The sequence below is a fragment of the Rhinolophus ferrumequinum genome, chromosome X (genome assembly GCF_004115265.2).
Source record: "Rhinolophus ferrumequinum isolate MPI-CBG mRhiFer1 chromosome X, mRhiFer1_v1.p, whole genome shotgun sequence".
Taxonomy (NCBI): domain Eukaryota; kingdom Metazoa; phylum Chordata; class Mammalia; order Chiroptera; family Rhinolophidae; genus Rhinolophus; species Rhinolophus ferrumequinum.
Window position 1 is genome coordinate 119,496,076 of NC_046284.1, and position 22,300 is coordinate 119,518,375.

The window sequence follows — 22,300 nt, forward strand, 5'->3', positions numbered from 1 at the left end:
TCCCGCAAGGGATGGTGGGCTCTGCCCCCTGCGACTAAGATTGAACATGGCACCTTGAGCTGAGCTGCCACTGAGCTCCTGGATGGCTCAGTTGGTTGGAGTGCGTCCTCTCAACCACAAGGTTGCTGGTTCAATTCCTCGAGTCCCGCAAGGGATGGTGGGCTGTGTACCCTGCGACTAGCAATGGCAACTGGATCTGGAGCTGAGCTGTGCCCTCCACAACTAAGAATGAAAGGGCAACAACTTACCTGGGGAAAAAAAAAAGTGCTGGAAGTACACACTGTTCCTCAATAAAGTCCTGTTCCCCTTCAAATAAATAAATAAATAAATAAATAAATAAATAAATAAATAAATAATCTGTTCTTAGGAGTCCCTGTGTTGTTCCCACAGTCTGTGTGGAAGTAAGTCATTTTCGACAAGCAGGAGAGAGGAGGGGGGCCGGTGGCGGACTGGAGCGGAAGGTATGAAGGTACGTGCGCGGAGAATGGCAGGTCCTCAGGCGCCTGCACGGCCCCGCCAGGGGGATAAAGAATGCCGCAGGGAGCGGCCAGGTCAGGGGCCGTGTTTTCTCCTAAGAAATTCCTATGAGGCAGAGGACCGTGGGGACCCCACCCTCTCCTGCCCCCATGCCCAGCTTCCTATCACACGAGAACTTTTCTCACTAGAAAACTCCATCCCAGAAGCAGCCCACCTCCTCCATCCTGAGCCAAGCCCGCAGCCATCCTTTGGAACTGAGGGTACGTGAAGTAGGGGGGAAATCGGTTGGTGATACCTTTCTTCAGACTGGAAAACCGCAAATCCACCTTAACATGATGGAAGTGATGTTTCCAGCCAGCACGAATGGTGCTCTGTCCAGCAGAAGAGACGGAAAAGAAAGAGCTGCGCAGCTCAACATCTTACATGTGACTGCCGAGGGGCCCTTCCCCCGGGCACAGAAGAAACAGGCAGACAAAATGGCACCTCCTGCGAGGCCTGACAATGCGAGAAGTCTCGGTGGTACTTCAGGGAGGCCAGGCCATCATAGAACATCAGCAATCGTGACGACGAGCAGCCTACTGCACATTTAACAAATGCTCTGCACAGAACATTCTGGGGAAGGGGCACACGGAGCTGGGGCCAGCTGACTCTCTATGGAACTGCTGGATTCTCAGTTTCCATGACACCTGCCCATTTAGGTAGATCACCGGTCACCCTAGTTAAATTGTTGCTTTACCATGCAGTATTTTGTTTGTTTTCCCAAAAACAAACAGGTTGCCGGTTCAATTCCTCGAGTCCCGCAAGGGATGGTGGGCTGTGTCCCCTGCGACTAGCAATGGCAACTGGATCTGGAGCTGAGCTGTGCCCTCCACAACCTTTTTGGTTCTTTTTTCCCCAGGGTCGGGGGGGCTTACCAGAACCCCCTAGATAGCTTAAGGGTAAGGGCTGCATTTTTTTAAATTTTTTAGAAAGCTTCCCGGATGTTTTGTAGGAAACCCCAAGAATCACTGGTCCAGATCAGTGGTTCTTAAGCCTGGCTGCTAATCGAAGCCCCCAGGAGAATATTTAAAAAAATGGACACCGGTTACAAATCATACATCTGATAAGAAGCCAGTAACCAGAATATATAAATAACTCCTAAAACACAACAACACAAAGGCAAACAAGTCAATGTAAAAGTGGGCAAAGGACTTCACTAGATTTTTCTCCAAGATACACAAGTGGCCACCAAGCACATGTGGAGGCGCTCACCGTCATTTCATTAGGGAAATGTATATCAAAACCACAGTGAGAGGCCACTTCACACCCACAGATGAACACAAAACAAAGCAGACAGGTGTCCTCAATGTCAACGGACTGTGGTGCACTCATTACAAACACCAAGTAAGAGCAAATGTTAGTGGGCTCTTAGGAGAACCAACAGGGACCCAAGGGGTAGGTGAGACCGAAGCTGCAGCTGACGCCAGCTCAACAAAAGAGACAATGACCAAGCTCCGAGCTGGCTAACCATCCGGGTTAGAGATGTCACCGGGCACAAAGCACCTGGCCACTTGGCTGCTGATGGCCGATGTTTAGTCTGCGGTTCCTGCGGGAACCGACCTCGAAGCAGAAATGATGCTTGTAGATAGTTCCTGGAGGTATTGCAGAAATCCGGTTTTATTAATATTGATCAGAGACAGTGAGCCATTTTATGAAACAATTCCACTGGGGTGGAGGTAGGCATCTCGAGGGACCACGGTACGTGGAACTCATTTGTTTCTTTATAAACCAACTGTACTACAATTGACACTTTCTCCAGCACTTTCTTGCTTCTGGAGAGTTCTGACTTTGATCCTACCTTTCCAGTAAGTGTAAGACCTAATTCAAAAGAACGATGGCCTAAAGGTCACACTTCTTCTCTCCTTTACTTTCATGGGAGGGAAACAAGAACTTCAGTTTCTTCGAAGCCCACTGATTACTACAAGAATGAGAACTGTAATGTAGAGCTGCTTTTTTGGTGAGAAAAACCCTAACCACTTCTTACATCTCCCCGTTTTGCAAACATTCCCAGCCAACTGCTTCAAAAAACCAATTCCAGTAACTCCTATGCTTGTGGTACCACTATGTGATTGGTTTGCCTCACAGAAAAGTTCCCAATTTTCATTTATTTCAGTAGTTTGGAATATGCCAAGGCACCCTCTTTAACTCCAGGTGGTTAAAGCACCCAAACACCAGTGAAACATAAAAGAGACCACAGGAAAGAGGGGAAACACACAGATGCATGCGTGTTCTTGCTGTCACACATTCAGTGACGATCTCACCGGTGACACTGTGCTCCTGTGAAATCTGCAAGTTTAGCTCTTGCTCCTACCCCACCACCTGCTTTTGGGATTAATCCACATGGTTTTATAACTCCCAAAATGATAACAGTAGCATTTGTCCCCAAAGTGACATGCTAGGGTGTTACTTTCAATGGTACAAAAAGGGATGACATCTACTGTACCCAATGAAACAGTGGCTACTAAGCACCCCGAAACGGATGAAAAGAAAGTGATATGTTTCTTTATTCTACATAGCAAGATAAAAGTTAGCCCATCTGAAGGAAATGCAGACTTTGGACTCCAAATATTTACTGAGCTGGCACTAGATTTAGAACTGAGTTGTTGACAATGACTCAGGAAAAACAAGAATTTTATCAGTTACATGTTTATATAAAACTGTATCATGATCCATATTTTTAAAGGAGCTGGGTGATAAATGGTGTAAGAAAAAGAATTCTCCCTATTAATAATTTTAAAGGCATGATAAGTACATGAGTTCTTATTTAAAAATTAAAAGTATGTCTAAAGCCCCAAGATAGAGCTGAGGGTTGGGAGTTGCTCAAACAGGAGTTATTGGTTCTGGCCACCGCAGTGGCACTTAAAATGCAAATGCTACTCTGTTCTTCTCCCCTGAGTACATGTGAACGCAAGAAGCTATTCTTGGTAATCCTTGACATTTTTGTCAATATGCCATCCGCATGGTGACATTTTGGAGGTTTATGATATTGGAGGGGGAAGGGCTTTTCCTACTGAGATTAACGAGATGACAATCGTGGATTGACCTGAGCCAGATCAATCACAGAAACACCAGTCTGCCGTGCCTGCTGAAGCGTACAAAATGGCACCACGGGGCTTCTGAAGCAAAGTCACAATGTGCGAAAGCACTGCAGAGTGGGCCACTGTGGGCTGGCGCCTTATCATGTTAGATCCCAAAGCACCCAACCATTACAAAGCAACTACCCACCACTTTTTCTTCAATAATAATAATTTTAAAAATCAGGTTCTAAACGCAAAGATCTGTAACATTATTTGGGCATTCCAAAAGCATATCTGCACTTTCTCTGAAGACATAACTCCTGAAGTACACAGCTCAACTGCTAAAATAACAGGAATGAAATCCATCTGCCACATATTTCCTGTTCCACAACCGCCATCAGCAAAGCTGAGGCAGAGGACAGGGAAAGGCCCCGCTCCTCCGCGCTCATCCAAACACATAGCCATGCCGTGAGTCCTGGCAGGACCCTGACTCCCCATGCCGGCCAGCATGCTGACGGGGGACCTCACGAGCAGGGGTGACTCAGGCTCCAGGTCCCTAAGTCACCATGTCTAGGTCTGGGAGTGTCCCACTGCTACCTCAGCCTGAGCCACCATCGCCTGGCCCTGGGGACAGCTGCTATCACCTGCCCAGCCTTCTGGCTTCAGCTCTTATCCTCCCAATCTCCCCACACACAGCAGAGAGACCCCAACAAAATGGTAACTCTCAGGAAACCCCAAGAATCACTGGTCCAGATCAGTGGTTCTTAAGCCTGGCTGCTAATCGAAGCCCCCAGGAGAATATTTAAAAAATGGACACCGGTTGCAAATCATACATCTGATAAGAAACCAGTAACCAGAATATATAAATAACTCCTAAAACACAACAACACAAAGGCAAACAAGTCAATGTAAAAGTGGGCAAAGGACTTCACTAGATTTTTCTCCAAGATACACAAGTGGCCACCAAGCACACGTGGAAGCGCTCACCGTCATTAGTCATTAGGGAAATGTATATCACACTGTAAGTCTCTCACACCAGTGACTTAGAGCCCCTATACCAAGCCCCGGAACAAGATGATATCCACACCTGGGAATCAATAATTCTGTCCACATTTGAGGGATTTTCACATTTGCATCCAAGCTAATACAACAAGAATGAAAGTTGAAGATGCAAAAGCTTTGGTTGTGTTACCATGTTACATAAACAAGCATGACATTGATCACAGGTGGACAAACTAGGGCCCATGGGCCAAATCCGGCCTGCCTCCCGTCTTTGTAAATGAAGTCTAATTGGAACATAGCCAGGCCCATCCACATGTAGGTATTGTCTCTGGCTGCTCTGGAGCTACAAGAGCAGAGCTGAGCAGTTGCAACAGGGACCCTATCGCCGCAAAGTCGAAAGTCTATCTAGCCCTTTACCAAAAAATCTTGATGGCTCTGCTCTAATCTGTTCTCTCTCGTAGCATATCATTTCCAGCAACTTCACTTACCCAGCCACAAAACCCAGAGGACACAAAGAACAGCTCCAAGCAGAGAGGGAAAATAGCCATGATGAACTCTGGGCACTTGTCTTTACACTGGTGGGTCTCCAGTGCCACACAACTACAGGGTAAATAAGGAAGCAACTCAGAAGCAGACGTGACATGATGGAGGGAGGGATATTTGACAGGCAGAAGAGAAAAGACATTGAAGAACCACAAAGCTGAATGATTACCATGACTACAAGAACAATTAAAATGTGTCTATTACACACTAAGCATTCACCTGTGTCCCCATTTCATGGAAGAGGAAACTGAGGCTCAGAGAGCCCAAGTAACCTGCCCTAGGGCACACAGTAAATGGCACACCCAGGAGTCAGAGCAGCCATGTCTAAAATCAGACCTAGCCACACTGGGGCAGCCCTCGCAGTTAGTGGCACATTCCAGGACATAACAATCCCTGTGTGCACTCAAACCCTAACTAACAAGAAATTGTCACATTTTAATATACCGAAGGAGAAACAAATAGCATGTAACACAATTTTAAGAGGTTCTTCCAGAACTATATGAAAGATAAGAATGCTGATATTTAACCCAAGTATGAATTGGTCCTTTATCCACAAACTTCATTTTACTCCAAACACTGCCACATAATCAGATGTCAACTTTTCTAAAACAAACAGCAATGCTAGTAAGTTGTCCTAGAAGAAAAATTCCTCTGAATGAAAGAGGTGGTTGCTTTGGTCAACACCACCTATATTTTGAATCTAGTGATGATTACCAAGTGTTAGATGACGATCTTCTCCTCTTACGGTTGGCAAAACTGTCCTGTCTTTGCAACTTTTCTATACTTCTAAAACACTCCAAAATGGAAGTGTATTCAACCAACAACCAACCAACCATTCAGCTGGATTCATCCCATACCTGAAACCATCCTGAGGCAAACATGAAAAAAACACCCCACCACAGAGAAAATAACTGCACGTAAGCAGTACTGTAATTACAGTGCTTATCTAATCATAAATATCAGAAGGCAATCTAAGTGGTCAAAAACAGGAATACTTAACTTTTTATTTCGAAATAGTCATAGATTCACAGAAAGTTGCCAAGAAATGCACAGGGAGCTTCTGTGCAGCCTTCACGCCGCGCCCCCGACCACCCAACCCTATGCCATAGCGTACAGTACAACCCCAAACCTGGTTACTGACATTGGAGCAATCCAGAGCTTATTCGGAGCCCGTCTCTGTGGTGTGTGTGTGTGTGTGTGTGTGTGTCTCCATATTTCATCACATGTGTAGCTTCTACAACCAAACTAAGATAAAGAAATAGCCCACCCCTACAAGCCTCCCCCAGCCCTGCACACTTTATAGCCACACCCACCCCTGCCCCCATCCCTCACCCTTGGCAACCACTAATCTGTTCTCCAACTCTATATTTTATTGTTTTAAGGAAGCTATATAAATGGAATCATGCCATTTTCCTTGCGTGCACTGCGCCGTCTAGAATCGCACAGCAGTGTCGAGTTGAACCACCTCTCGGTGTCCTCTAAAGGGAAATGGGCTGACATCGGCTCTCCCTGTGACAGTGGGTCCAGAGGGCCTTTTCTTCGTTTCCAGGTCTGTGACCGGGGGTGGGGAGGGGTAGAGAGCACATGGCTTTCTTCTTTCCTTCTGCATGCTCTGAGCAGACACATATGTGCACATGCATGATCCCCATAGTAGAGACAGGGAGGGGTGCTCGTTTACCTGGGGTCACCCAAGAATGACAGTCTGATACCTGAATTGTCCCGGGAAACAGAACTCTTTGTGTACCATTAAAGCTTCGCTTTTTAACTGTGTGTGTGTGTTTTGTTTTGTTTTTCCAGCTTAATTGAGATACAACTGACAGGTAACACTGTGTAAGTTTAAGGGACACAAGGTAATGACTTGATACTAATTCGCTGCCGTATGACTGCCACTGCAGTATTAGCTCACGCCTCCATCAAGTCACATGATTCTCATTTCCTTCTTTCTTGTGCAGAGAGCACTTAAGATCCACTCTCTTGGCAACTTTCAAGCATACAGTGCAGCATTGTTAACAAAAATCACAATCAGATCCCCACACCTAACTGTACTGCTAATGAAAATCTCTCTAAAAGTGGTTATTGTCCTGCCTTCTTATATAAAGTAGTCTTAATTTGCATGTTAATTAAATGATCTAACTTTCTCTGGTTGTCTTATAACAGATGCAACAAGCTTTTGGGGGGAGAAGTTTCTCCTGAGGGTTCTTTGACTCAAAGGTCCCCCGCTGGCTTTCTCTCTAGTTGGTTACACTTCCCTCTGGGATCTTCTTATCCTGCACCCCACCACCCCATCCACCCCCACCCCCACTGACCAATGGTTATCTTGATTAGACCCCAGATTCTCCTAAGATCAGGGCTCAGCAAACGTTTTCTGTAAAGGGCCGACAGTAAATAGTTTCAGCTTTGCAGTCACCCGGTCCCTACACAGCAACCCAACTTTGCCGTTGTCGTGCAAACACAGCCACAGATAATACATGCACGAGCGTGGCTATGCTTCGACAAAACTTTATTTACGGACACTGAAACTTGCATTTCACGTAACTTGTACAAAATATTACTTCTTTTGATTGAGTGCTATTACTTCTTTTGATTCTTATTCAACCATTTAAAAAAGCAACACCTATTCTTATCTCGCAGGCTGTACGAAAACAGATGTTGGGCTGGATTTGGCCCGTGAGCTGCTATTTGCAAAGCCCTGTCCTAAGATCTCTCGGGACTGGCTGTCACATTTGGGAAACAGTTTATACTCAGTAAACATTGGTTGGTTGACTAATGACAACTATTGTCATTCTCCTTGTACACGTAAGAAAATCTACAAACGAAGAAAGTCAGGGACTTACACGGTGGCAGGAGCTGACTTTCGCACCATCTGACTTCAGGGCTCACCTGCCCCACGGTTGCTTTACGATTTTATGTAGCTCTTTTTGTTTCCCAGCTGCCTTCTCATCTCCTTGAGGAAAAGGGCCAGGTGACGTTAATTATTTGTTATCCTGTAACGCACCAGGCACAGACATAGCGTCCAGATATTAAAAAGTCTAACCACATATTACTTTTTCGGCTTCCTGTTCCTAATTTTAGAAAGAAGTGTAAAATAGTTTATACTTCTCCCTTTCTTAAAGTAACAAACTAAAAGCTAAATTAATCTCTTTTCTTTGATACTCAATTAATTTTCCTTAAAGGGTACTGGCTGCTCTGTGGGCAAAGTTCACACAGCTACCCTCAGCTGGATCACAAGACAGTGTGTCCCCTGCATTAAACCAAAAGCAGAAGCACAAAACCAGATCCCTACAATGCGGATGAACCTCAGAAAACATGATGCTGAGTGAAAGAAGCCTGACACAAAAGGCCACATATCGTATGATTCCATTTGTATGAAATGTCCAGAATAGGCAAATCCATAGGAACGGAAAGCAGACTGGTGGTTGCCAGGGGCTGGGGGGCGGGGAATGGAAGTGACTACTTAATGGGTACAGGGTTTTCTTTTGGAGTGAAGAAAGTGTTCTGAAACTAGACAGAGAGGGTGTAACATTGTGACTGTACTAAATGCCACTGATTGTTAAAATGGGTAATTCTGTTACGTGAATTTGACATCAATAAAAATACATTTTTTTAAAAGAATGCTGGTAGATCTATACATTCTTCTTTCTTCTTTTTTAAATTGAGATATAACTGACATGTAACATTGTGTCAGTTTTAGATGTACAACATGATTTGATATATTTATATATTGCAAAATTGTCACCACAGTAAGTTAACATCCATCACCACACAGTTGCAAAATTTTTTTTCTTGTAATGAGAACTTTTAAAATCTACTTTCTTAGCATCTTTCAAATATATAATACAGTATTACAGTATTGTTCATTATAGCCACCATGCTGTAGTCACAGGAAAAAAAATTAATAGTATAATCATATTTATGTAAAATCCCAAAACAAAAATCTGGGTTTTTGCACGTATAATGTAGGTAGAGGTGTAGAGAAGGTACTAGAAGACCACAGAGCAAACTGCATATTTATGCCTGGTGTCATTCTCATAGGGCAAGAATGTTTTGATGGGTGGCCATGTAATAGAGAGGATAGCCTAGCTCCCTGTGGTCCAGAATATTTGAAAGGGCTTCCATGGTCAGTTCCACACACATCTGTGCATTGGAGCACAGCACCAACCAAGGATTGAGAGCGGGGTCAGCAGGAGACGAGCATAGATGGTTGCAAAGAAAACTCCACCGCACAGCTCTTTGGTTACCATGATGCCAAACTATTCCTTTTTACGAAGTTTTCACTGCTTTGGCTGCATCCAGCAGTTGAACAGTCATGTGAAGTGCATGAAACTACATACATGAGTAAAACAGGCTTTAGAGGGGGCCCTCCTATCAGGATAGCATCACCCCTTCTTTAAAAACTTTACTTTTCTCTTGGAAGTAGGCCAGTGTGCACGAAGGGTACTTCGGGACAGAAGAAGAAAAACAGAGGGGCGGGCGCGAATGTGCACGGCTGCAGCCGGCCCATCCCTGAACTCATCTCTGAATCCATCCTGGAGGTCAGAGCCCGGCAGGCCAGCAAGGCACGACCGCCCTCGTCCCTGACCTACCAGGCAAGGTCTATCAGTCGTCCTGGGCCAAGAAACCTGAAACTGCCCCATTCCAAACCCTCACGGGCTTCACCCCACCTGTCCCAATGTAACTGCCACTTCCAAAAATTATCGGAGATGGGGAAAAAAGGGCAAGAGAAACTTTTTGAAAAACACAGGCTGAGCAATTCTCAAGCAAAATGCAATAAAATTGCTCTCTCTTATAATTTGGAAATTCCAAATGCACAGTGACAGACTGAAAGTACCCACCCAAGATCAGTCGCATTCCACTATATTGAGTTGTAACATCACCATTAGAAACCGGTGCGCACTCAAGACTCAAGTTAGGGAATAGAAACTTGCTGAGGAAATTTGCACACAAGTGACAGAGTTAAAAGAAGGAAGGAGATAGAAGGGAAGGGCTTCTTAAATTCACATGTGTAACACCACCCTGTTTTCCTATGCCGAATTTTCTCATTTAAGTCTATGAAAAGCTAATATATCCACATGGTTCAAAAGCAAAAGGGATAACAAGATATATGGCCCAGCCCACCCCCAGCCTCACCGTTCCCACCATCTTCCCTGAACAGGGACGCAAACAAATCTGAAACAGGCACCTATTCCTCCCTCTCGGGCCCCTTCTGCACCTGTATGTACCGCGGACTTCCTCATCTCTGTCCTCCAGACCAGCGACTTTCCAACTGGCTTCAGTGCAGTGACCTCCATGCAAACAATTCACGCTGCCTTGTAGCTGGGGCTGCTGCAGTGTGGGACCCAGGCTCTGCACGAGGTCCCCTTGCTCACAGACCCTTGCCACAGCCCATACTGACCGCAGTATATATGGGAGGAAACCAAAGTTCAAACAGGTTAGAAGGAGGCCCAGTTAGATAAATGACGCCACGACCCTAAGGCAGGTCTGTCCAGCTGATCCACAGAACCTTCTCCTCCTCGAAAAACAAATGATCATCTCTCCCTAATTTGCAGAGAAAAATTAATACACTCATGAAGCCTCTCAATTTTAAGATTTCCATCTCCAGTTTTGTTAAACATCAGCACCTCCTGTGTCACTTTTCCACTGGCTCTGGCACAAAATGGTTGTGGCTCTTGGCTACACTCTGTCTTCTCCAGGGCAGCTTAGAACACAGAGCTAGCTACCTGGGCCCCACGTGCAGAGGGCACCGAGATTCCTGAAGCTCCCCAGCCAGGTTGGCTGCACACCACCCGCGTGGGGAGGCCACTCCTGGTTATCAAGGAGCCGAAGACAGCAGCCGACCACGGCCAGCCCCAGACCTCGTTCCTTCCATGGAGTACACGAGGTCATGTTTATATTTTGACATTGTAAACATATGAATGGTCATTTTTCTGTGAGTAAAACAGTTGGGAGTTGACATAATGGAATGAAAGACATAGCTATTTCCTGTATTCTGCAGGGAACGCCCCGACAGGGAGGGCACTCTGGGGTGGCTTCCAAACGGGCTCCGGCCAGCCACACAGTGGAACAGTATTTGGCAATGAAAAGGAATGGGGCGCTGATCCATGCCGGGACACAGATAAACCTCAAAAAACATCATGCTGAGTGAGATAAGCCAAACACAGACGGCCACAGACTGGGTGACTCCATTTATACGAAATGTCCCGAACAGGCAAATCCACAGAGACAGAGAACAGACGAGTGGTTGCCAGGAGCAGAGGGAGGTGGGGAGTGACTGCTCGTGGGTACAGGGTTCTTTTGGGAGTGATAAAAATGTTCTGGAATTAGATGGTGCGACAGTTGCACAACCTTGTGAATATACTAAAAACCATGAAATTGTGCACTTTAAAAAGGGTGCATTTCATGGTACGTGACGTATATCTCAGTTGTTTTAAACGGGGATAACGTTCAGGCAAACCCAGGCAGCCCATACATTCAGAAAAAGGTGCCCCACACCGGAGACGGGCACCTTTCCACGGACAGAGCTGCAAGTGGCAGAAGGATGCATCTCCTGTGATGGCTATCTGGTGTCCCGACCGAGCTCCACACGGCCTGGAAATGCCACACTCGCCTTGGCAGTGCTCTGTCTGCTAGTAGCACCGAGGCTGGCACACAGGAGTCGCTCAGATTTCCGGCCTGGCTCGTGAGCCACCCACATGTGAACAATTCAGGCTGCCTTGTAGCCAGGGCTTGGCCCCTAAGGGCTGGGCCCGCCAGCTCCCTTCCTCCTTCCCTCTCTCTCCCTGAGCCCCTTGAGCTTTAAGGAAAGAACGAGGACCCTCCAGATAGAAACTGCTGGCGGTTCCACAGTTCCACAAGCGGCCTTTCACGACGCCCTGCCGTCTCTGCAGCTCCTGAGCACAGGCAGAGGCCATCCTCTCACCGTCCCTGGTCCCCAGAAGGAGCCGGGAGGAGTCCAGGCGGCTTAGGCCTCGTCATACTGCCCCCGCCCGCACTCACGCCCAGGCCAGGCAGCCCTCGAGGCGCTACAGAACATGGAAGTGTTCACACATTCATTTTCTTCTGCTCCTGTGTATACGTAGACACTGGACATTCACAAACTACCTCTCAATGAGAATATTCTAAACATTGAAGAATATACTCGGACTGAAATGCATCCCCAAAGTTTCATACGCTGCTATTACTATTTGCATGGTGTAGTAAGTTCAGGGTTTTTCATATAAATATCTTCTTCATGGAAACACAGAAATCAGGCCTCTGGGGTCTTACCCTCTGTTATGCAACAGCTTAGTAAGTGTCAATCTGCTTAAAACAATCTCAGCTAGTAAACGTGAATCACTGTAACCGAGTAGACAGAAGTAGTTCAGGGTTCTCAGCCTGGCCGTGCTGCTTCCCCAGCGGACACTCCGCACTGTCTGAAGACACTTTTGGTTGTCAGGACTTGGGGCGGTGCCACTGGCATCTAGTGAGTGAGACCAGACACGCTGGTAAACCTCCTAGTATGCTATGCAGGACAGCCCCCAACCAAGAGCTGCCTAGCCCCAAATCTCAATAATGCCAGGCTGAGAACCCTGCTCTAAGGTAATCCCTGCCCCGTCCGGATACCTTTGAGGACACTGCCCATCAGCAAGACAGTCAAGTGAGTGACTCAACATGCTTCTATGTGCAACCCAGTCACGGAACACACACACACAGCAAAGCAGCAGCCAAACAACGGAGGTCCACAAGCGGGATTAACAGGAGGCCTTCAGGGGGCCCCTGGCAGTCTCAGATCCCCCTAAGGCGTCAGCAAGATTCCTTTGGTCCCTTTCCCGATTTCACCTGCTCTGTGCAAGCAGCAGCTAAATCCTGGGCACTTCTCGCTCCCTTCACAACTTCTCTTCCATAGTCCCTGCCTTTTGTAGGCTAGGGCCTGGATCTCCGCAGCTCAGGCCCCTCGTCATCTGGGAACAGGTCTGATCGTTTCCACCCGGTCTCCTCTCTAGGAAAGCCACCCTGCCCACTACCCCATATTTGGCTTGCTCAATAGATACAACTTGCTGCCTAATGTGAGAAGACTCCAGGTTCAGTCTACAGGAAACGAGGACTCCTAGGGGTGTTGTGAGGAGCCAGGAGAGAAAATGGGTATAGAAAGCTTAGTATGGCACCATCTAAGCACACACTAAAAGTCAGCTGCTGTGGGTGTTAGCAAAGACGCCACGCTGACCACATGCTTCCATGCTCACTGGGGAAACAAAGTATGGGGTGTATTAGTCTCCTACTGCTGCTGTAACAAATTGCAACAAACCAAGTGGTGTCAAACGACACAAATGTATTATCTCACAGCTCTGGAGGTCCGAAGTCCAAAATCAGTTTTATTTGGCTAAAATCAAGGTGTCAGCAGGACTGTGTTCCATCCACGGGCTCTAAGGAAAACTCCGTCTCCTGGCCGCTTCCAGCTTCTAGAGGCTGCCTGCATTCCTTGGCTCGTGGCCACATGACTGGGAACATCTGCTTCTGCTGTCACATCTCTTTTGCTCACTCTGACCCTCCTGTTTCCCTGTTGTAAGGACCCTTGTGATTATATGGGGCACACCCAGATAATCCAGGATAATGACCTCATCTCAAGATTCATTCATAACTTAATCCCACCTAGAAATGCTATTTGCCATGGAAGGGAACTTATCAACAGCTTTCAGAGACTAGGACATGGACCTCTCTGGGGAGCCATTATTCTACCTACCATGGTGGGGGGGGGGTGGTTTAAATATCAAACAATAATGATGCAAGATAAAAATAACCGGTGGGTATAACACAGCGCAAGGGCCAGTTACCCAGCCAAGGGAGGCTCAAATACAGGTAGTAGACCTGGGCTGAACTCCGGAGTTGGGCAGGCGCTGCCCCTAGTTGGCTATGGGAAGCAAGGTTACTAAGTCACCCTCCCTTGGCCTAGTTTCATCACCTGCCCACCTACACTGCGCAGCCATCGTGGGTTTTCAGTGCAAGCATCCACGCAAATGCCTAAAGCACTTGGCACATGCTAAGCACTCCACATATGTCTGCCATAAGCACAGGCCCAAAGGATTCCAGCGAGAAGAAACCAGGAGGCAGGAATAGCACGGGGAGGCTTTATGGGGAGGGGCACAAGCACAGCGCAAGATTCACGGAGGTAGGGGCCTGTCTGCCGGTGCTCACCACTGGAGTCCTAAGCCCTGGAAGTGCCTGAAACTGAGAAGCTGTGCAACAGTCATTGAATGAATGAATGAATGAATGAATGAATCAACGAACGAACAGAGGCAGATGCCTGAAACAGAGTAGGGATTATGTAGTTGGGTGGCACACTGGAAAGAGCACTGGCTCCGGATCAGGAGGCACAGCTCACGTCCTTTCCTTCCAACTGCCGGAAGGACGCGCCCCTTGGCTGTGGCGCTCGGGTGCGAAATGAGGAGTTCGAACAAGACAGTCCTAGGTCTTCCGACCCCAAAGCTTAGGAGTCTAAGTTATGTGTCTTGCCCGAGTCTTACCTCCCTCACACGAAGACTGGGTCGGTCAAACTGTCTTGATTCCCTCATTTATTCTGAACACACCCAGCATTTCCTCATCTCCAGCACTTTTCTCCATTTCCCCTTTTCTTCTCCAGTGCTGAGCAAGTACGAGAAACCCTCAATCCAGGAGATCGATGGATGAGGATAAAGACCACCCCCCCCCCAAGGCTCAAGTGAGCTCTCCCTCCTTTTCCCAGAAGCCACGACCACCTGATAATGGCACCTGCAGGTCATCACTGGCTTCCCTTTATATGTCTGTCTCCCACCCCCACACAAACGTCTCCATCTACGATCCAGCACACAAGAGGCCAGGAATCTCTATAAATAGTTCTTCATTCGACTGGATTTAAAGGGGAATAACTGAACTCAGGAGAATTTAGCTCTGCTTTTGTTCCATCAGATTAATTGTACTGGATTTATTAGAAAGGCAGCCAACATTAGCAAAAGGACCCGGGCTAGAAGAAGCTCACCTGGCTTGCCAGGTGACATTTAACACATCACCTGACCCGAGTGCTCCTAAAGTAGAACCTACCAGAGAAGGTGAAACATGTTATTTCCACTTCTAAAATCAGAGTGAAAGGGAAGAAAAGGAAACCAAACATCCAGGAGCTATTTTTGGAAATGAATGACTTTTCCATTCACTTAAAAAAAAAAAATAAAAAGGAAGGAAAGAAAAGAAAGATATTAGACCAAGAATAGACCATGAAGTAGTTGTTGATAATTTCAATGGAAGAAGATTCTTCCAGAAGCCCACCTCTTACGGGCTTAAAAGCAAAACACTCTCCCATGTTCATACAAACACTATCTATAATCTTAAAAAATGAAAAATTGAGACATCATTACTTGTTTATCAGAAAGTTTAGATAATCCCAAAATAGACTCTGTGAGGTAAATATAGTAAATGCCCTACTAATTAATACTCAGTAAAGGTTCCAAGAAGGTAGCAATCAGTGATGTCATCTGGCTCTGTGCTATGGGGCTTCAACCTGGCAAACTCCTGAACCATGGGTTGTTTTCTCCTTAAAGCAACAGCCTGTCCAAAGGCCTGTTACGATACCACAGAGCTCCTCCATGTGGCGCAGGTCAAATCTGCCTCGTGAGCAAATGGATCCCTACAAGCTTTTGTCATGATATCATCTGGGCCTTCCAGCACCACCATCATGATCATTTAAGCTCTGCTTTGATCTCCAGTGTGATATGGTCCACCATTCTTTGGCTGCTCAAGGTTGGCATTTCCAGTACTGTGCAATAAAACCTGAGCTAGAGGAAACAGAACACGAAGTTTCCATCTATAGGATAGTATCAACACAACCCCGCAGGAAGCACATGTGTGCATACACAACCATCCAAGGCACTGAGTGTTTCCAAAGGATGCAAAAATGTTCTTCCCATATTTTCTGCCTAAATGGTAAATACCTTTTTATAAAGTGGTCATTGAGCTCCAAGTTAATATATGTAGAATACATATGTGCCACTAATGTAAACCACACAAGACTCACCCACAGAAACTACCAGCTATAGAAATGGTGAATTAACTTTATAATTTTTTAAGGTTTTGGGTACGATTCCCAGAAAACTAACTGTGAAAATTACACTCGCAATACTGATCCGCGGGGAAAGTGAATTTCAACCTAAGGTGGGTTCATAATCAAACTAAAAGAATTCTGTTTTGAAAGTACTGAGATGTTTTACACATCTGTAGCCACATCTGTAAAGATGTTTCCTTAGGCTTTTAACCTCTTTGTTGTGACTTAAAAAAGAAAGTACAGCTACCATAATTCACCAACACGTCCTGAGATGGCAATGTCCAATGCTATTAAACACAACAATGAATGGAATGAATAGAAAACTGGAAGAGATTGTTTACAACCATTGGCCCTTGGTTACTTTGCTTGCAGGAGTATATTTTATGCTATTACAGTTTGTACTAAATTATATATGAAATGTTTTATGTCAGCAACAATTTTCTCCTAACCTACTCCACTCAAATTCCTCCATAATTTCATTTTCCTTAAAAACCTATCTATTGGTCTCTCTCCTGTCAGTTCTCACTTTGGGAGCTGTTTGGGGAAAGTCCTCATCTCTTAAATACTGTTTTCTGGTCATGTGAATCAAAGGTAACTCAAAAAAGGTTTTAACTGTCAGACACGCGTGGAGAAGATGGGCTCCAACACAGTTTTTTCCACATAATAAAACAATTCCAACTTTAAAGGCTACCCGGTCACCTATAAAAATCTATAAAAATCGGCAGGGTTCTGTTTTGAAAGAAGAAGAAGAATGACTATTACACCATTTACACCCTTCAGAGACTCCACTTAAATGTTTGTGGCTTGCCGAACATTCCATACATATTTCGGGCAAGGTATTATGGGAGCTGAAGTGCAAGCTGTCCCCTGCTGAATTTTCACTCACTATAAAAACAATGTCTCATAAAAGTATACACGTTTTTACTTCACAAAAAATGTAAAATACCCACTTTTGTTCACTCAATCGACACTTTTGCATTAGAAACAGGACCTTTTAAAAAGCTCTAACATAAGTGATGTCTGAAAAGGGTGAGAATGTCATTCAGTAACAGATTTCTGGAAGGAGAAACAGGAAATGTGTATGAAATACACAAAAAGGAAGACTCTACAAGCTAACTTCTGTAGGGTCTGCTCACCTATGCCCTGTGTCGTACCATAAAAATGGAAATTCTTACATTTATACTTTTCATCACGAATCCCCACTCCAATGTAACCACAACTGTTTTATATTACCCTCATAAAATGAACCTTAGCCCTTCCGAAGCAAAACAGTATTTTTAATTGGTTCATTTTCCAGTTGTTTGCGTTTTTAACAGACATACAGCATAAAAGGGCACCACATTCCAGGCAGTTCTACCAATTCCAGAACCATCCAAGGCTTGATCAAACAGCTGTGGCTCTAGCCTTTGGTTAAAATTATAATATGATCTCACCTGGTTTTCAAATAAGTAAGCATCTTTTTAATCCATAAAACTGTGCTAGGATTATCTAAGTTTCTGAGCCCAGAAGTTTGCAATGTTCAGAGAGAATGTTACGGAACCACGATCCTTTTGCTTTGTTTTGTTTTGTTTTGTTTTTCCCTATCTGAACCCAGAGAAATCTTCAAACAATAATTCAGCAGCTTCCCTCCTCCAAAGTTTATTTTCAAACACCAGTGCCATGCAGCGCTGCCTTTTCCTGTGCAGGTAGGAGGAAGCAGGCGCGATGTCACTACACAGGGCCTTTTCAAGTCTTAAAATCACTGGGAAGCCTGCGGTATTACTTTTCTGGCACTCAGGCCGTGGAGAAAACTTGCTCCAGATAGGACAAGATATCAGATAACCATTGGAAACACTGCGTTTCAACAGAATTCCCAATGCCACACGAAAAAATGCATCTCTCCAAAAGCAGCTGAGCCATTGAAAAGTTAAGGAAAAGCATCACTGCATGAACTTCATTAAATGCAAGAATCCGTTTTTTCCTCCATAGGATTTACTTGCATGAATAAGACAACTTAGTGCCCTATTCGTATCTTGCACAAAAAGGAAACCTAAAATTCAACTCTTGCGTTTCGTTTATTCCAAAAGCATCTGGGTCTAATCATATTTCATTCTGGCCGCAGTACACAAAGCTGTTTCAATCAGAATTTTAACTCAACGTTTAAGGCGCTAAAGAGTAACCATCACAGTTTGGGAAGAGGCTCTCCCAACTCCCAAAGAACTGGGGATCCCTTAAGTGTCCCGTCTGGCGGCAGTCTATGGATGGAAACTAGGTTGCGTACGTCAGACAAGGAACCCACACCACGAAGCTGGGGCGCACGTTTGTGCTCCAAGGTGACAGCTCATCTGGCCACCGCGGGCCGGGGCGCCTGCGAGGCCACAGCCCGGGGCCGTGGGCCGTGGGCCGCGGGCCGCAGAGGCCCGGCAGGGATGGGCGAGGCCGCGGCGGAAAAAGGAAAAGAGGGCCATCCGTCAGCCTCGGGAGAGGAAATTCCAGGCGCCCAGCTCCCAGGCGCCGGTCAGCGGGTGACGTGAGGGAACCAAGTCAGAGTGTCCGCCCGCGGCGGGGCCCGGGAGGTGGTCGGGACTCCGCGCTCCGGGGCTTGAAGCCGGGACACTGGGCGCCTCGATCCTCGGCCAGGGCCCCGGGGATGGGAACGTGGGGACCTCCCGGTGTCCTCGAGCCTCTCCCAGGACCCAAGGGATGGGGCGCCCGGATCCTGGCCCGGGTCCGCGCCCCCCGCCGGCGCCCTTACCGGTCGCGAGGGTCGATCCACGACGTCTGGCGCGTGTTGTGGTCGATGTAGAAGACGCGGCCGTCGTAGTCGCGAGCTTCCTCCCAGCCGGCGGGGAGCGGCAGCTCGGCGCTCTCCCGGGCCCGCGGCGGCGCGGAGGGCGCGGGAGGCGCGGGGGCCGCGGCGGGGGACGCGGGCGGCGGCGGCTCCCGCGGGGGCTGCGCGGGCGGCGGCGGCTCTCGCGGGGCCTCGCGCGGCTGTCCCCTTCGCCGCCGCCGGCCGCCGCTCAGCCATGGCATGACTGCGCGGGCCCCGCCGCCGCCCGGCCGCCCCGCGCGCGCCGCCTCCTCAGCCAGCACTAAGGCCCGGCGCCCGGGGCGCGGGGGCGGCTGCGGGGAGCCGCCCGCCGCGCCCGGTGCATCCTCCGCCGGGCGCCCGTGCACCGGCGCCCGCTTGCCGCCGTCTGGTCCTGCGCGCCGCTGTCTGCACCGCACGCCCGCTCCGCCCGGGTCGCTAGAGTCGCTGCCACGCGTGGAGTCACAGCCCAGGAGCTGCTGCTGCCGCTGCTGCCAGCGGCTTCTCGGTTCCCGCGGCGCGCCCGGCCATCTTCGTTCCTCGGCGCGGCCCGGTCGGGGGCGGGGCGTTCCCACGCCCCGCCCACGCCCCGCCCGCTGCTCCGCCCCCTCTTTTCCCGGTCCCACGGCCGAGGCAACTCCTTCCATCTCTCTCGGCTGCTCCGCCTCCAGTCTCCCCGGGGGCTACTCCACTCTGGGCCTCTCTACCCGCCAGCCCCCACCCCGCCTGCCGCCTCTCCTCCACCCCAGCCCACTGCTCCTTCCCACCCACACCCTGCTCCGGGTGCTCCTCCCTCTCCCCTCCCGCTCCACCACCTCCTAAGGCCTCGCCGGGAAACCGCACGGGGGCCAGGATGGGCGCCACCGCGTCCGTCCGCCCCCGGGCCACCGCGGAGAGGAAGGGGGGCCGGGAGGACGGTGCCCCACCCGGGCTGCAGGCTCAGCCTGCCTAGGTCTGACTCCTGGGGCCCAAACAATTCTTGGGGGAGAGGGCGGTCACCTCACTTCACCCGTTCCTCCCCTCTGCTCACTTGGGGTAGGGGAGGTAGCTGTGCCCTGGGTCTCCCGAATATCCGCGAAGGTGGGTTGAGCCCCCGAGGGGGTCCGAGGGAGCTGGAGAAGGAACCCGAGGTGGGGCAGGTGGCCACTTCTCCTGCCTGGAGAGCCCCAGAAGGGCTGACCCAGAGTCCCCACTCAGAGCCAGCACTCTGACCTGCCCTGAGCTCTTCCGTCTTCCAGTCTGGAGGGTTTGATAGTTTGAGCAGATACCCAAGTAGGCCACTGCTGGGGAGGAAGCCAGGTCAGCTCCTAAAACATGAAACCTCGTGGTAATTTATGTTCCTCTCACATCTCATAGCTGGGGAAACTGAAGTCCAAAGTTGGGGTTCTGTCTTGCTCCAAATCCCCCAATTACTTAGTGCTCCAGACCCTTGGCCACAAGACTTAATGCCAGGAAATCAGGAAAATATCAGGGAGGTTTTCAAAACGCTGTTAAAGTGATACAAAAATATCTAGTAAAAACTCTTAACAGGGGTCCAAATGGAGATATCTAGGGGAAGAGGCTAAAGGAAAACCTGCCAAAATGGCCCTAGTAGTTTGCATTCCTTCAGAGGGATGACTTGTTTTTTTAAAAAATTATTTTCCTTCCAAATTGTAAAATGGTAATATTACTTTTAGAAGGGGAAAGTTGTTTAAAAAAAGAAGAATGTGAAGGCATGGAAAGTGCTAATTGGGCCATATCCAAGGAAGGCCTTTCCTCCCACCACAACGCAGAAACATCCTTGCTCCCCAAGTATCTGCCCCCACCCGAATGTTATAAGCCAGAAATTCCTCCACTGAAGTCCTTTTAGTTAAACATGGATGGTTATTCAATGTCAAAGGGAAAGAGAGGGAGAGAATGAAAAAAACAAATACTTGGTGATCTTGCACGGCCCAGGGAATGCCCAAGTGCCTTGCTCTGATAGTTTTCCTTCTGATCAGCATGATTTATTCCCAAGGGGGCTGCCACTGCCTTCCTTTCCCCTCTCCTCCTGCTCACCCTGCAGTCACCTCACCACCACGCATGGCCGGGCTGAAGCTGCATTCTGGCCTTTCCAGGCATCATGTCGTTTGAGAATTTCATAAATCAGGGCGCTATCGGTGGAAATTACCCTGAATGGGGCTGCAGGGTATTGCAGCGAAGCCAGCCTCAACAGAAGGGGGGTGGAAAAAGAGGGAGAACACCCCCACACAGCAAAGAACTGGGGGAAGGAAAGGCAAGATGAAAAGATCAGATAGAGAGGGAGGGGGTGTGGGAAGCTACACCCATTAGGAGCTAAAAGGCCTGCCGCTGAAGGTGACAGGTGTTATGTATTCATTCTAACTGACAGCAAGTATGTGCTGCAGACCTACTAGGTGCAGGCATTGTGCTGGGTGTTGGGGTGCTACAGAGAACAGGATGGAACATTGCACTCCCTACCCGCCAAGTTCAGGGCTAAACAAAGAAATAGGCACTTATGACTGTAATACGTCTACAAATGAGGTCAGCCAACCTCAAACTAGGGACTCAGAGGAGGCAGGCCTTTTGAGACCAAAAGAAAGACGCCTTGGATGAGGAAGCAGGCTCAGGTCTTCAGATTCCCGAGTTCTGAGCCCTGGTTCCTTGGCACGTGGAGCGGCTGTCATCAAATACTTGTTGATTTGCATAGCAGATGCAGCGCCCCGCCCAGATCTCCCAGGCTGGGGCAGGCACCCTTTCAGAGACTTACCCGTGGCTGACTGATGTCTGAGATGTTACACCCACCCCCTCAGGGGCTCATTCTGCAGGATGACAGCCCAGCCCCCTTGCCTTGGTGGTACAAATGCTAGTGCACCTCACATTCCAGATCTGCTGTGAGCTACCATGGCTTTTCTAGCTCCTCCCTGCCCTAGCCTGCCTCCCATACCTCCATCAGCCAGCACACCCCAATCACTCACTCACATGAGAACCCCCACCTCGACAGAGCTTTTAGGGGACCTGACCTAAGAGAGTCGGCTGCCTCACCCTCTTCCAAGTGCTTAGCAAATATGAATCATTTGCTCATCATAACATCTACAGGTGTCCCTAATGGCATTTGCACATAAATACCAGAGAATTCAGGAGAGTGACATGGCACGCCAGTGACAACAGATTGGAGACCCTCACTCAAGAAGCTTTATCCACATGCCCACCCACGGCCCCTGGACCTCTCTGACTCAGACAAGTAAAGAAGGCTCATTGCATTTGTCTTCCTACAAGGAGCCAACGAAACTTGGAGTGCCCTGAGGCCCCCTCTATTGCACCATTAGTCCGTTTTGACTTGTAATGATTGCCCCAGGCAGCTGTTGATTGTCCCCAAAGACCTGTGCTGGGGGTTGGGATGGAGGAGAGTTG

The 22,300-nt window shown here is 48.2% G+C and overlaps 1 protein-coding gene across 2 annotated transcripts in view; it reads right to left on the reverse strand.

The window, feature by feature from the left end:
• Nucleotides 1–19,015, reverse strand: part of WWC3 (WWC family member 3) — a 103,341-nt gene extending 84,326 nt beyond the window's left edge. Inside the window, exon 1 of one of the 2 annotated variants that reach the window (XM_033110362.1) lies at nucleotides 18,857–19,015. The gene's annotated coding sequence lies outside the window, so the exon portion shown is untranslated. The remainder of the gene's footprint in view (nucleotides 1–18,856) is intronic. The other variant, XM_033110372.1, reaches the window with a different exon arrangement.
• Nucleotides 19,016–22,300: the final 3,285 nt, after the last annotated feature.